This window comes from Ochotona princeps, chromosome 24 (assembly GCF_030435755.1).
Source record: "Ochotona princeps isolate mOchPri1 chromosome 24, mOchPri1.hap1, whole genome shotgun sequence".
Lineage (NCBI taxonomy): Eukaryota > Metazoa > Chordata > Mammalia > Lagomorpha > Ochotonidae > Ochotona > Ochotona princeps.
Genome location: NC_080855.1, coordinates 33,821,470 through 33,837,588, shown reverse-complemented (window position 1 = coordinate 33,837,588; position 16,119 = coordinate 33,821,470). Strand labels below are relative to the sequence as shown.

Genomic DNA, 16,119 nt, shown 5'->3' with positions numbered 1-16,119 from the left:
TACCCCAAGTGGAAGTGGGAGAAAGGTTGTATAGACAATGGTGCAGCATGAACAGGGGATCATAGAAGGTAGAGTGGTGAGCCTGGAGCGAGGGCTACAGAGACCATGGTGGAAGTCTAACATGAACCCAGATGTGAAACTCACTGGAGGGAGTGGTGCAAGTGACAGGAAACAAAGAAACATAAATCAATTGCAATAAGTGAAACCCAACTTTAGAACAATGAGTGAAACAGCTTAGAATCCTGCCCAAAAAGGAGAAAAATCTGCTAACCAAAATTAAAATGACCAAAAACAAAATATGAAACAAAGGCACAACAAATGTTATTGAAGACTCCCCTACAAAGTGGACAAAGCATTTGCCAAACTCAGAGGTAACTGAGAGGTACATTGAGAAAAATGGGGAAAACAGAATTCAGAAAACTCATTACAAAGCTTATCAAGAAGGAAAAGAATATAAAGGAGTTCAAACAATTTAAGGAGTATATCACACATGAAATAGAAACACTGAAACTAAATCAGGCAGAATTATTGAAGATGAAAGATGCAATAGAGCAAATTAAAGATTCACTGGAAATTCTCAATAATAAAATGAAGGATTCAGAACAAGAAATCTTATATTTGGAACTATCTTTTTCACAATTGGGAAACAATCAAAAACCTGGAATTAAAGCTGGATCACACTAAAAATTATTCAGAGTTAAAACACACTACTAAAAGGCCAAATCATCCAGCTGGTCTGTTTTATTTGCATAGGAGAAGTGACAGAGCAGCAGATCTCAGGTGGGCAGTGCAGAAACAGAATATATTTCACAGCCCAGTCAGCCTTCTAGACCAGAATTAGGCACCATTTTGTTTAAGGAGGCAAGGGCCACGCACAGTACTGCTCATGCATTGAGCTGTGTGTGAACTCATTTCTGATGCAGTGAACTGCAACAACATGACATCCTATAGGTTTCATCCAAGATAGGTTGAAGTATACCACAGACCTGATAGCCAGCAGATCAAAAACACTAATAGTGGCAGAACAGGTGCCATTTCTTGCAGAGTGACAAAGAACATAAGAATGCAGGGGACAGCAATGAATTGTGCATGCACTGAACTTGGCAAGAAATCATTGCACTGGTCCCACAAAATAATACCATCTATGGCATTATACAGGTCAAAATAGGTCCGTGTGATACTCAGACCAAATGGCCAACAGGTTCTAGCAAGACCAGCATCACCAACAACCTCTTTATATAGGACACCATTTGTCTTCATAATCCCGGGACTTGCTCCACCTGGGAGTGGAAGGCAGGTTGTTCAGACAAATTTTGCAGCCTCAGCACTGTATCCCAGGAGGGAAGGAGACTGGTGAGCCAGGAGCTAGGGCTACAGAGACCATGGTAGAAATCTAACAAAAGAGTCCAGACCAGGAACTTGCTGGAGGTAGTGGCACAAGTGACTGCAAACAAAGAACCCAAGCACAGTAAGTAAAATTGAACTGTAGACTTGTGAATGGAAGAGCTTAGAACCCTGCCCCAAGGAGAAGAATCTGCAAAGCAGTACAATGACCAAAAGAAAAGAAGAGACAGAGGCACAATGAATGTTACTGAAGACTTCCCTGCCAAGGAGCAAAAGTTTTTGCCAACCTCAGAGTTAACTGAGGAATACATCAAGAAAACGGGGTATACACAATTCAAAACACTTGTTATAAAACTTCCTATCAACAACAAGAAGCACGTAAACCAGGCATTCAAGTAATTTAAGGGATATTTCACACTGGAAATGAATAAAATGAAAGTTGAGTTATTAGAAAGGAAGAATAGTGTGGAGCAAATTTAAAGTACAGTGGAGGGCCCGGCGGCGTGGCCTAGCGGCTGAAGTCCTTGCCTTGAAAGCCCCGGGATCCCATATGGGCGCCGGTTCTAATCCTGGCAGCTCCACTTCCCATCCAGCTCCCTGCTTGTGGCCTGGGAAATCAGCCGAGGATGGCCCAATGCATTGGGACCCTGAACCCGCGCAGGAGACCCAGAAGAGGTTCCTGGTTCCCGGCATCAGATCGGCGCGCACCGGCCCGTTGCAGCTCACTTGGGGAGTGAATCATCGGGCGGAAGATCTTCCTCTCTATCTCTCCTCCTCTCTTTATATCTGACTTTGTAATAAAAATAAATCTTAAAAAAAAAAAAAAGTACAGTGGAGAGTCACCAATATAGAATGAAGAAGGCAGAAGAAAGAATGTCAAAATTAGAAGAAATTTCCTTTCACGAGGGGGAAATAAACAACAACAACAACAATAACAAAACTGGAAGCAGAGCTGGATCAGGCAAAAAAAAAAAACTGTTCAAGAATTGAAAGACACTACTAAAAGACCAAATACAAAAGTAAGGGATTCGCATAAGTTGCAGAAATAGAAGCTGAGTTTACAAATATATTTAATGATATAATAAGGGAAAATTTCCCAAGTCTAGAGGAAGGATTGGGAAACAACATCCAGAAGGGGTACAGAACTCCAACATGGTTGACCAAAAGCGATATTCATCAAGACACATGATAATCAAGCTCTCTTCAATTGAACATAAGGAAAAGAACCTTAAATGTGCATGTAAAAAAATCAACTCACATATAAAGGATTGACAAGTAAACTCACAGACCTCTCACAGGTAGCTCAACAGGCAAGAAGAGAATGGAGCAACATAGTCCAGATTCTACAAACAAAAAATTGTCAGCCCAGCTTTCGTTTGTGTTTGAAAATGAAATACAATTCTTTTTTTAATTAATTTTTGATCATCTTACTTAGTTGATTAGGGTACAAAGGGTCAAGGGCTACAGGGTGAAAGTGGGTAATACCATTGTTTCCACACTAATATTATCATTTTTCCCTGTATCTGGGGTTAGGGGAGAAATAAATGGAAAAGCCCCACCCAACCTCCCATCCATCCCAGATCCCCAACAGGCAGTGCACTCCGAGGGTCCTGCTCAAGCAGGTTTGATAGTTAATCGGTTCTAGATTGCTGCCAATCTCGCCATTTCAATCACGATGAAACCTACTCAGAGATCACTGGCTGACAGTCTCTTCATGGTTGGGGTTCTAAGATCAGCAGTTCAGTTGGAGGCATCTCCAAAGAAACTTCATCTGAGATGATCCCTGGCCTGATCTGATTCTTGCGCAAGTTTGCTAGTACAGAGTCCGACACCATTCGTCACACCAATCAGCTTATGCACATGCTGGTTGTTGTGATTGCTGAGTCTGTTCTGTTTCCAGCCCTGTCTCCCTCGTGAACCAACAGGTGTTGTAGTCCATCCTGATCCTGCTCACTTTATATTCAGTCCTCACGCAAATCAGTTGGAGCTACAGCCCAGTTGGGGTGACTCCCCATAACTGCCACCAGTTCTGCCCCCTACCCTGGTTCCCATGCTTGCCAGTATGTACTGCAGGCTTGTCCAGTCTGTCCAACATCCCATTTAGCTATCTCACATATCAATGGGCATTGAAGCCTCGTTCAACACAACAAACCTACTATCCAGCCCATACATCTACTACCAGGTGCATTTCTGTCTAGCCACCCTGGCCCCTGTCCTGGTTTTTGTGCTGTCCAGTGAGCATGGTAAACCAAGAGGGAGGTGCCCACTATTTCCCTTCTAGGCCACTCCCACTCCCAGATTGTGCACTCTCCAGGTGGTTCTGGCATTTGACTTAACAGAATTAGCTCCCAGTGCCAGCCTCAGCCAGCTAATGCTGCGGCTAAGCCCAACCAACACTTATCCACTATAATTAATGTTATAGCCCTGCCTAATGTGACCAGTCTGCAGATCCATCATCATGTCAGGTAATAGGATATCCTGCTAGACAAGCCCCAACCCTTAGCTTTTGCATGAACTCGTGCTCAGTGGTCAGCATTGTTCAGTGATTACAAGTTCTTCAAAGGAAGAGTTACTGTCATTGGGAATCTTTAGGATTGACTCAGATCCCAGAAGCACAGTGGGATCAAACTGAAGCTACCTAAGCAGTGATTCAAAGAACCAAAATACCAGAGCTCCCCAGCCGGATGGCCAGCAGACAGAGCCTGGTGCCAAATGGTGCACTGGCAGCCTGGATACAGCTCACCACGTGCTCATGGTGGCTGGAGTCGGCATCTGAGCAAGACACCCCATCCTGAGGCCCATCAGCAGCTGGGAAGCTGCTGGGAGTTTAAACCCCCAGGCCCAAGGTCGAGCCCCTCCCCAACCCCATTCACCACTTAATGAGGGCAGTGGGTGGGCTCCGGACCTACCCAGTCACAGAGAATTACCCCCTCAGTGTACTCACCCCAAAGGAAGCAGCCCCTGAACACAAGCAGGCCCAGGAACAGCTCACCATGTGCACATGGTGGCTGGAGTCGGGATTCGAGTAAGATGCCCCATCCTGAGGCCCACCAGCAGCCAGGAAGCTGCTGGAAGTTTAAACCCCTGAATGTGTTTCTGAATGGCAACTTCCAGAAGAAGCAGCATGGGTCTTCCAGTGTCAAAATTCTTCCACTTGGGTCATTAACTTCACATTTCATTAGTGTTACTAGCAGATCTCCTGGAAACCCTTTTTGTCACTCCTCGGCCAATGCACTTTGAGCCCACTGTGATGAAATCAAACCTGTTCAGCAACCACCATAAACAAGGATGTAAATCCTCACTCAATGAGCCAAGTACTCCATGTCCAAAAAGAAGTTCAGCGCCCAAACCATTTTCAGCTACCATTGAGCACAACTACTCTGGCAGAACATATGGCTGCATGTGCATGTGACACTTAGGGAACTCAGTGTGCTTCTGAATGGCAACTTTCAGAAGGAGCAGCACAATCTTCCAGTGCGAAAAATCTTGCCTTTGACTCATTAACTTATCATTTCATCAGTGTCACTAGCAGATATCTGGGAAAGACTGCTTGGTCATTTCTCGGCCAATGCATCTTGAGCCCAGGATGATGAAATCAAGCATGCTGAGCACCCACACTAAGCAAAGATGTACATCCTGACTCAATGAGCTAACAACTCCACATCCAGAGAGAAGTACAGCGCCCAAGCCATTTTCTGCAACCACTGAAAACATCTGTTCTGGCAGCACATATGCCTGAATGTGCATGTGACACCTAAGAAACTGAGCTCGCTTCTTAATGACAAATTCCCGAAGGAGCAGCACAGGTATTTGCCGCTGTCCCACAGCGATGAACTTGGTGCATGGAGCAGATTAAAAACACGCATGGACCCTGACTGATGGTCAAAGCTGAAGTTTATTAGTGGCATCAGAGTTTATACACTGAGGGTCATAAAGGATAAGGGTGGAGGTATTGAGCTTAGCAACAAAATCCATGAACTGTTTCTGTACTCTTGTTTGGAACTCCTTTGGTCTTGTATATTCCACCACGTGTTCTCATACACATGCTGTCCACTCAACTGTTCTTATACAAATGATATCCAATCAGGTATGCAAACGGTAGCCATTTGGTTGTCCTCCTGCAAATGTTACCCAATCAACTGTAATCCTGTGCTCCCTGACCTTCTAGGGCCACATTGTTCTGCTACATAACACAGCTAGGGTGTTGCCTTAGCTCCCCAACTGGGCCTATTCCCAGCCTTAGATCATGTGAAGGCCAGTGGTTGCTCCCACTCAGCTTGGCAGAGCCCCCCACTTGTCCTGGCCCCTTAGATGCTGTGGCTTAGCATCCCTGTCTCATGCAGACCAGTAGGTGCAAGGACCTACTTGGCAAGACCTGTGCTCCAACCTGATTTCTGTTGTTTCTTGTGAGTTAAGGTTTGTTCGGCCCTGCCCATTCTGCCCCCTTCCAGTGGCAGCCTTGCCCACCCCATACCCTGTTTTAGGATGCACATTCAGGTGCTGCTGCCTTGACCTGCCCTGACTCTTATGGTTTCCCTTACCTGTGAGTGATGGCAGGTGACATGGTAACACCTAGCTTAGTCCATTGCAACCCCAGCTTGAGAGCTAACCAGGGAAACTTGTATTTCCACAGGGTTAGGCCCACACAATCCCACAGAGTCTACCCCAGACCAAGTTCTCTCACATGTTGGATAGTGTCTTGACCCTGCCAAATGTGACCACTCCACCACCAAGCCAGGTAATAGTACCCAACACTGCTAAGGAGGCCCCCATTCTCAGCTTTGGTGTGGGCTGGTGAGTAGTGAACAGGGATGTTCTATGCTACCAGCCCATCTCTGGATTCTTAAATGGGCTGGAGAATCTGTCTAACCCAAATTATCTTCTGAATACTTCCCTCCAAACCACTGGGTCTCAGTTGCCTCGCATGCTTGAAAGTTTCATGAACCTATCACTGCGAATCACCCAAAATTCATTACTCACCTACACTAAAACAGGCCTTAGTAATGGCTGACCCCAGGAAGCAACTAGATATCTTAAAAACCCAAAGTTCACCACTGGGCAGCCAGCAGGCAAAGGGACACCCCCCACAGGCGCCACATTGCAGGGAGCTGCACTTGCCCCCAACCCCAAGGCCCGAACCCCTCCCAAACTCGCCCAGCCAAAAGATCTTAGTGGGAGGGCAGAGCTAGGAATTTTAACCCAGTTCTCAAGTTCCCTCATGCGGACTTACCCTGAGGGAAGAGCTCTCTTGGGTCCTGGGGGAGGCCGAGGACTCGTTCACTGCCTTTCAGCAGTGTCTTTGGCGTGAGTCCCCAGCTTTGGGTCCGACCCGGCAGGGGCATCCCCCACCATGAAATACAATTCTTCCACAGTAAAGAAAACTTACAAGACTATGCCTCTTTCAAACCTCGCCTATAAATGATTAAGGTTTTCTCTTCACAGAGAAAAGGAATAGCACCCAGCAAAACCAAATACAAATGTGAAGAACATCTCAGTAAAATATCAACAGAATACTAAATCAGTGAACAATCCATTGCTAGTATGACAGAATCAAATTATCACCTATGTGTATTAACCCTGAATGTAAATGACTTAAACTCATTAATCAATGTCATAGATTAGTAGAGTAAATTTAAAAACAGATCAATCTATTTGTTGCTTACAAGAGACACATTTCACCAACAAAGATCAGCAGAAACTTTATCTCATGCATTTAGATTTTTTTGTTAATTTTGTCTCGTCAGAAGACTTTTTTCTGATTGAATTATTCAATACTCATATGTCATACAGTGGAATAATTTTCTTCAAGGAGGTTCTTGATTTTCGTTTTTGTTTCTTCAATGACACATTAGTCATTTAGTAACATGTTATTTAGCTTCATGGTGTTGTTAATTTCTTTTTTTTTCTGTTATTGATTTTGTTTTGTGACTTTTCATTTAACGGGATGTATAGAAACTATGCAATGGAGACTATCATATCCAGTGACGGGGATACAATGCAGTATGCTTCTCTACTTCCAAAGTTGAACTCCCACTGAAATTGTTTACTATATCTTGACAATAGGATGTTGGACTCTCTGCCATTGTCTTGCCTGCAATGATGTACATATGATTGTGCATGAAGAACTCTGCTCTAGTAATGATATACATTAACTCAGTGAGAGGGAGGGAGTTGGGTAGGGGATAAGGAAAATCCCAAAGCCTATGGAACTGTATCATAAAATGATAATAATAAAAAAAAAGAAGTAAAAAAAAAAGAAAGATGTATCTAGACACATTTAAAAAAAGATGTGAATAGAAATGCTGCGAAGATCTTTGTACACACCTTTGACAAGAACCAGGGCCAATATTTGTCAGGCTCCTGCACAAGATGCTGTGGGAGTAGCACTGGGGTGGTGCTGGCTTCAAGGTGGTGCGTTCAATGCTGTGACCATGGACAACTGCCTGCACAACCTGAAGCTCATGCCTTGGGGCTGGCTGCCCCAAGCCAAGGAGACCTCCAGCAAGTAGAGGCAGCAGAGCTTGTTTTGGCTCCTGATTCAAAAGTTTGCTACAGATCCTATAGAAGAGCAGTTCCCCATCCTGAGCATAACTTTGCACTACAATGCCAACAGGAATGTGGTGGAGGAAGAGGAGAACTCGTTCAACTACTAGGAGCGGCACTATCTGATCTTCACGGTGATTGAGAAACAGCTGTGGTTATGCAACAAGGTGGAGGAATCCACCATGGTGGGAGGGTTTGGGGAGGGGTGGGGAGAACCCAAGTATCTATGTAACTGTGTCACATAATACAATGTAATTAATGAAGTTAAATAATAAATAATTTAAAAAATTTCTATGGGTGCTACCAATGACCCGCTACTATGAGTCCCATTGCAAGCAGAAGGACTGGCCCGCCCACAGGAAGGGCTGTCAGGAGCAAAATTGCCGCTGCCTGCAGGAGCTGGAACCCGAGCGATGACTGGGCTGTGGGGCTACTTTTTGGTGTGCCATGAGACTGGAGCCTGGACTGAAGGCACAGATGAAGCATGTGCCAGTCCAGATGCAGGGTTTGGGTACCCCCTGATGCCCTCATTATTTATATGTTAATATGTTTGCAAATACATGTGCAGTTTTTTGGGGGGCATGCAGAGGGAAGAGCAGAAGTGATAAAATACTTTTCTGAGGTCCTCAGATGGCACAGGGCCAGGCATAATTAATTAATTAATTAATTAATTCCCTTTATTCCTTCCTGTTTCTGAGGGAAGTGGGAGATGAAGGGAGAAGTCACACCCAGCCTCCCAGCCATCACAGGGTCTCTGATCGGGGGTAGGCTCTGAGGACACTACTCAGGTGGTTTTGATAGTCCAATAGTCTGACTTGCTGTCAGTCTCGCCACTCCAAACATGATGAAATCACTCCTGAACTCACTGGCTGACAAAGTTCACCTCAAAGTCTCTGTTTGCACCACTATGCACTGCCAATACATGGCTGGGGTAGTTGATCAATGCACTCCATTCTCCATCCTCTGCTATGGTACCAGATATCTTCTGCAGGCTCCAATGTACCACCATACCCTCTATTTGCAATTGGCTATGCTGTCCACTATTTAGTATAATCCACTGAGTTTGCCTGGCACTGACTCAAGCACTCCACAGTCAGACCATGGAACTTGTGATTCTCTCCATGGTTGGGGTTCTGAATCTAACAGTCAAATAAATGTCTGAGGTGATCCCAAACCTGATTCTTACGTCTGGTACAGTTTGTCACCCCAATCACCGTATGAAGAAACACTGATGGTTGCAATTGTTGGGTTGGTTCTGTCTCCAGCAATGTTTTCTACGCAAACCAATGGGTACTGCAGCTAAACTTGGTCCACCACACACATGGACACATAAACCAGTGAGAGCTGCAGCCTAGTTGGGGCAAACAGCAATGACGCACACCAGATCCACTACCCTGCTCTGGTTCACATGCTTATCAATGTGTACAGCAGACCGGTGCATTCTTTCTCACATCTCATTTAACTCTCATACATGTCAATGGGCACTAAATGCTAGTTCAAACCAACCAGCCCCACTATCCAGACCACACACATGATGGCAGGTGCAACTCTCTGTCTAGCCATGCCTGCCTTTAGTCCTGATTCTCAGCCTCACCAATCAGACTGGCAACCCAGAAGAGAGGTACCCATTGTTTCCTTTTGGGCTCACTCCTACCCTTGGATCTTGCAATCTCCAGGTGGTTCTGCAGTTTAACTAGACAGAATTTGCTCTCTGGGTCAGTGTCTGCAACAAAGCACAGACAACCCACACCCACTCTGGTTTATGCATGTACCATTAAAAACAGTCAACCTAGCTTGGCTTTCCCTCAATCCAGTTCATAGGAGGCAAAATGGTATTGTTGCTGTCCCCAGACTGGTCTGTCTCCAATCTGACATTCATACATACCAGTGGTAGTAGTATCCAGCGGAGGAGCTCCATGCATGTCCTCCCTTACTGTGTTCATTCGCTCCCGACTCCTCAAGTGTCACATGTGCGGATTGAGAGCTGTAGCCCATTTCAGCATGACCCACTGCACCTCAGCATTTTCCAGTGAGTGCTGTAGCCCTGTCTGGCTCAGTGCCACCCCCAGTTCCAGCTCATGATGGTGGGGCATACAGCCTAGCTTAGCCAAGGGAGCCCCCCGTCTAGACCCTAATGTGAACTGCCTGGTATTGTGGTCTGACCTGACTTGTTCCACACCCCATTCTGGTTCTTGGACTTGCCAGTGGGTGATACGAACCGGTCCAGAATGGTTCACCCTGTAACTGAGCTAAATGAATGTCCGTGGTTACCATTCCCTGGCCTGATATGGCCCGCTCCTTCTCTTGGTTCTTGCTCTCACCTGCAGGGACTGTGTCCTGATGGAAAAATTTCCCAAATTTCTCCATCAGATTATGTCTCAATGCTAGATCACATGCACATCAGAGGGTTCATGGCCCAGCCCAGCTTAGTCCACCTTCTATTGTAGCAGGAACAGAGACCTTTCTTGACTGGCACTTATTCTTTCCTATTCTTACTGTTGGATACTACAGCCCATCCTAGCCTTGTCCATATCCAGATACAGCACGCTTGTGGCTTTGGAGGGACAGAGACTTAGCCAACCCCACCCTACACCCATTCTGGTTCTCACAAACTCCAGGGAGTGTTGGATTCTAGACCCGTCTGTCACACCCCAGACCCAATTGACAGAAATGCCAAGGGAGACTGCAGCCATATCCAAATCAGATAGCTGCCACCACTCCAGACATCATGCTCACCAGTGGGAGCCACAACCCTGCCAGGGTTTCCTCTGAGTTCCCCAACCAGGATTATTCCCGGATGTCCAGTCACAGATGTCACACGAGCCAGTGGTTGCTCTGCTCTCGCTTGGCATAGGCCCCATCTGTCTTGGCCTTTGCCTTTGGATGTTGCAGTCTGACCTGTACTCTCACTGGTGAATGCTACAACCTGTGCCTACTCAGCCTGCTCCCATCCCTGGCTCTTGTGAACTGGAAGAAGGTGTGGTAGCCTAGCCCAGTATGATCAGCACTCCAACTTGGTTTCTGCACTTGACAATTGGCTAATTTCTGCATGGCTCTGCCAGATCTGTCCCCTTCCAAAACAAGCCCATGCATTTGTCAACAGATAGATCTACCTTACCCAGCCTTCCCAACACCCAGGCCTGGATCATGTGCTTGCCAGCAGGAGCTATGTACCATTGGGGGAGTTGCCCAGGTACACCCAACTGGCTCACTTTCAAACCCAGATCTCTCACTTTCCAGCATGTTCCAGTCCCCCACCTTGCACAGTCCACCCCATCCTTCCTAGCCTTTGTATGAGCTGGTGGATGAAACAATCTGGCCTGACCTACTCTTTCTCATTTTAGTGTGCTTATGTGAGTGCTTCAGCCTGTACCTGCTGAGCCTGTTCTCAAGTCCAGTATCTGTAAATGTTGACAGATTCCATGGTCTCACCTAGCTCAGCCCCTCACCACCCCAACTGTTAAACTAACCTGAGGGCCTTGTATCTCCACAGGGATAGGCTCACATACAACCTACAGTATCTAACTTCAGACCTGGTTCTCTTGCGTGATGGTTGGTGTCATGGAGCAGCATGAGACTTGTCCACTGTTCTGACACTCACGGATACGTACCGGGATTTAGCCCTGCCAGATAGGCCCCAAGCTCTAGCTTTCATGTGGGCAGTGTGTGGTAGTAAGCAAAGACCTATTGTTAAAGTGGAACTCAGAACTCTCATGTGGGATGGAGCATCAGTCTGAACCAAAAAGGTCTTCTTGACCACCTACTTCAAACCACCAGGTCTCAGTCCTCTCGCTTACCTGCATTGACAGTGCTTTTGCCATTTGTAGTCTTTCTGGAGTAATTCCTGGCCTTCATTTACTGTGTTCTGCCACCCCCCAAAACACACACACACTGGAATTTCCCACTCCTGTGGAGAACGTGGGATCCAGGTCTGGCCTGAAATTTTTCTTTTCATCAACCTTTCTTAACTGATGAATCATACCTGGTCAGATAGTACCTCTTCTAACTCTATCCTTGGCAAATATTTGCAAAGAGGGAATTTCAACTGAACTTAAACAATGATTATGCAACGGGGTGGAGGAACCCACCAAGGGGGGAGGGTAGGGGGAAGAATCCCAGATTCTGTGTAAAACAACACAATGTAATTAATGAATAAATTTAATAATAATTAAAAAAAGATAGTACCTCTCCGAGATTCCGGAAAAGATGGCCGACCACAGAGAGCTGGTGTAGGTTGGAGGAGGGAAAGAGGGGAACTGATCCAGCAGAGAAACAGGCTAGGAAACAGAAAATTGTAGGGAGAAGAGCGAGAAGGTCACTGGAGCTCACTAAAGCAAGAAGATCTACACGGCGTGAAGGAACAGCCACAAAAAGGGGGAAAGAATATACAGCACACTGCCCTTGGAACTTGGTGAGTCACGATCCCAGGCAGGGGGAAGGCGGCAGAGACTCAACCGTCCCAAGGACAGAGGCAGCTAGAAGGATAGGCGCCCACACCGACAGGGGCACCAGTCCTCTGGAGGGCAGGAGCCCCGAGAGGAGGCTACTGGACTGATCATTGGGGGCATCATCCCCTGCAGAAGTGGAGGACAAGCAGGGGAGATTTCCCAGAGGCTTGCCTCTCAGCTGCTCAGCGGCTTTGGGAGAGTGCAGAGGGAACAAGAGCAGCGCTGTGGGAGTGGGGCTCAGAGATTCCCGTATCGGCTCCGAGCTGTGGACTGGCTGCTGGGGAGTCCAGTGGATTCTGTTGCTGGGCTCGGACTGAGCTCCAGAGGCTGGGCAATGCCCGGCAGGGACCTCACGTCCTGGGCGGAGGAGCAGACTAGTGGGGCACGTCTGCGTGCCCCTCACAGTTCTATGCCTCTCGGTGACCCGCTTTCACCCTTGAGAGAGTGCAGCTGAGGAAGTGGCTTCTCTGGGGCGGACTCCCATCCTGGGCGCAGCTGGAAAGGCCTGACCTGAGCAGGCTCCACAGAATTGGCCTGACAGGTTCTCCCAGCAGGAGCCCGCTCGGAAAGACCTGCCTGAAGTGTCAGTGGAGCAGCGCCTCTGAGTGGGAATCCCGGAGAGCGCAGTTCGGCACTGGGACTAGCGGAGATTTCTAGCCCAGCCAGCCCGGAGTTGGGGATTTCAGGCTTCGATCAGCAGGGGCCTCTGCTGTGCTAACCTCAAGCCCTGAAGGAGAGTCTCGGCTCAGCACTGAGGCAGAAACCCCCGCTGTGCTAGCCCCATGACCCAGAGCCGAGCGAGGCTCAGCAGAGTGAATCTGTAGGGCACCGCATTTGAGAGGGAGCCACAAGGGAAGGGGCCTGGCACTAGGGCTGGCCCACAAAGCCTCCTGACCCAGCTCGGGGCTGTGACCTACACACCCTGAAAGTAGCTGGTGACTCAGGCAGTATGCCCTGCTGGGCTCAGCCAGAGACCCCAAACCAGAGCCAGCTCAGCTGAATCGATGCCAAAATCCCAAAACAACAAGAAACAAAAACACAATGAGAAGTATCAGAAAAAGCAATGGCCCAGAGGAAAGATCAAGCACTCATTCCCAATACAACCAAAAACTAATCCCAATATCTGAGATGCAAGATGAAGACATAGAAGAGATACCAGATAAGGACTTTAAGAAACTAGTGATGAAATTCATCAGAGACAGTGAGAAGCGTTGGGAAGAGTCCAAGGTATTCGAAAACCATGTCACTGCAGAAATCAATCAAGTCAAAAAGGGAATCCTCGATATAGAACACAAAATCGAAAGCCTAACCAACAGAATGAACACAGCAGAGGACAGAATATCAGAATTGGAAGACAATCAGAATGAAAGGCAGCAGCTCATCAAACAGTTGGAGACAAATCTAGAGAAAGCCATAGGTCCATACAGGAAATGAAAGACAATCTCAAAAAATCAAATGTTAGAATAATAGGCCTTCCCGAAGGAGTGGAAAAGGAGACAGGCTTGCAACGGGTGCTCAATGAGATAATACAGGAGAACTTACAGAACACTGGAAATATAAATCCAGCACAAATCCAGGAAGGACAAAGAACCACCAGTAGATACGTTCCAAACAGATCGTCACCCAGACATGTGGTCCTCAAGTGAACACAAGGAAACTATTCTAAGACAAGTAAGACAAAAAGATAAGATTACTTTCAGAGGAAGGAAAATCAGAATCACAGCCGACCTATCAGAAGAAACGTTCCAAGCAAGGAGAGAATGGGGTAAAACCTATCAAATCCTGAAACAAAACAACTGCCAACCAAGAATAATGTACCCAGCAAAGCTCTCATTTGTGTTTGAGAATGAAATCAAAAACTTCAACAGTAAAGAGAAACTGGAAGAATACATCAACAAGAAACCAGCTCTGGAAAATCTCCTCAGGAAGGTGCTAAACCCAGAAAGAAAAAATGAAAACCAAAATCAAAGATGGCAGATGGGAAGACCTCCCCACTAAAATCCATACAAGGAAAGTCAACCGATCAGAAACTCTAATAATCGCAAATACACACTTGCACACTTACACACACTCATGGCAGCCCAAAATCACACCCTCTCAATATTATCTCTAAATACAAATGGCCTAAACTCACCAATCAAAAGGCATAGATTAACAGAATGGATCATCAAACAACACCCAACAATCTGTTGCCTACAAGAGACACATCTAGCCAGAAAAGCCTGTAAGAAATTTTTTTTTATAATCTATTTTATTGTGTTGTTGTTGACAATCTTTTCATAGTTAACTACAGTTAAAAAAAAAAAAGAAAAAGGTTCAGGGGTATAGGGAAGTGGGCAATACTACTATGTCCATATTGTTTCCATCTTGAATCTGAGGTAAAGGAAGATATTGAGGGAGAAGCCCCAACCGGTTTCCCGCGCACCCCGAGTCCCAGATGTGGGGCATGCTCTGAGATATGTGCTTGAGTGGTGTTAATAGTTCTCCAGTTGTGAATCGCTGCCAGTTTCGCTCGATGAGGTCGTCCACTGATTGATATGGTCCATCATAAAGTCTCCGTTTGCCCCATTTTTCGCTGCTAACATGTAGCTGAGATGAATGATTGATCTGCTCTGTCTTCTGTCTTTTCTTGATTAGAGTTCTGAGTCCAGCAGTTCGATTGGGGAGATCTCCAAAGAAACTTTGAGGTATTCCCAGACTAGTTTCTTGCATGTTCTAGCAAGCACAGGGCCCGGCACAGTCCATCACCCCGATCAGCTGGTGGTTGCAATTGCTGGGTTGTTTCTGTTTTCAGTCCCTAGTTGCACTGGAACCAATGGGTGTTGCTGTCCAGTCTGGTTCTGCCCAGCACGTACTCGGCCCTCACACTAACCAGAAGAAGCTGCAGCCTAGTTGGGGCGACCCACGATAACCCTCACCAGGCCCGCCCCTGGTTTGCCAGTATGTGTAGCAGAAGACCAGTCTGTCCCCCATCCCATTTGGCTCTGGCACTTGTCAATGGGTATTAAAGCTTAGTTCTATCTAACCAACTCAACCATCCAACCCTCACGGGTGTTGTTGAGTGCCTCTCTATCTAGCCATCCCAGCCCCCGTCCTAGTTTTCATGCCCTCCCACAGGAATAGTGACCCAAGAAGGGGGAACCCACTGTTTCCCTCCCAGGTCTCTCTGTCCCGGTTTATGCACTCTTTAGGTGGTTCTGTGATTTGACTTGACAGAATTAGTCCCCAGTGCCAGCTTCTGTGGCTATGCCCAAACATCCCTCACCCACTCTAATTTATGCTTGCACCAGCAGGAATAATCAGCCCAGCCTGGCTTTTCCCTGATCTAGTCCACATGCAGCGCACAGGTGTTGAAGCCTTGCATAGTCTAGTCTGTCTCTATCCCAGCCCACGCTCTCCATTGGGAGTAGCTGTCTGGCGAGGGAACCAGCCCCTTAATCCCCCCGCCAGTTCTGCCCCTCCCTTCCTTCCTGGATCTCACGTGTGCTGGTTGGGTGCTGCATTCATATCCAGTACAGGCAACCACGCCCTGGCATTCCATAATGTGTACTGGTTTTGTCGCGACCAAACCCAGCTCATCCCACACTCTGATCTGGTGATCGGATTTGCCAGTGGTTGATATGGACTGATTGAGCCTGGTCTGCTCCTGACCCATGCTGAATGTGTGCCAGTGGGAAACTTTCCATGGCCTATTCTGGACTGTTTCCTATCATGCTTCTTGCAATTACCAGCAGGGACTGTGTCCTGCCAGAGGAGTTGCCCAGGCTCCTCCATCAGAACCCCT

At 46.9% G+C, this 16,119-nt stretch overlaps 1 pseudogene; it reads left to right on the top strand.

The window, feature by feature from the left end:
- The first annotated feature begins 37 nt into the window (after positions 1–37).
- Positions 38–8,304, top strand: LOC131483157 (zinc finger MYND domain-containing protein 19-like; annotated as a pseudogene).
- The last annotated feature ends 7,815 nt before the right edge of the window (positions 8,305–16,119 follow it).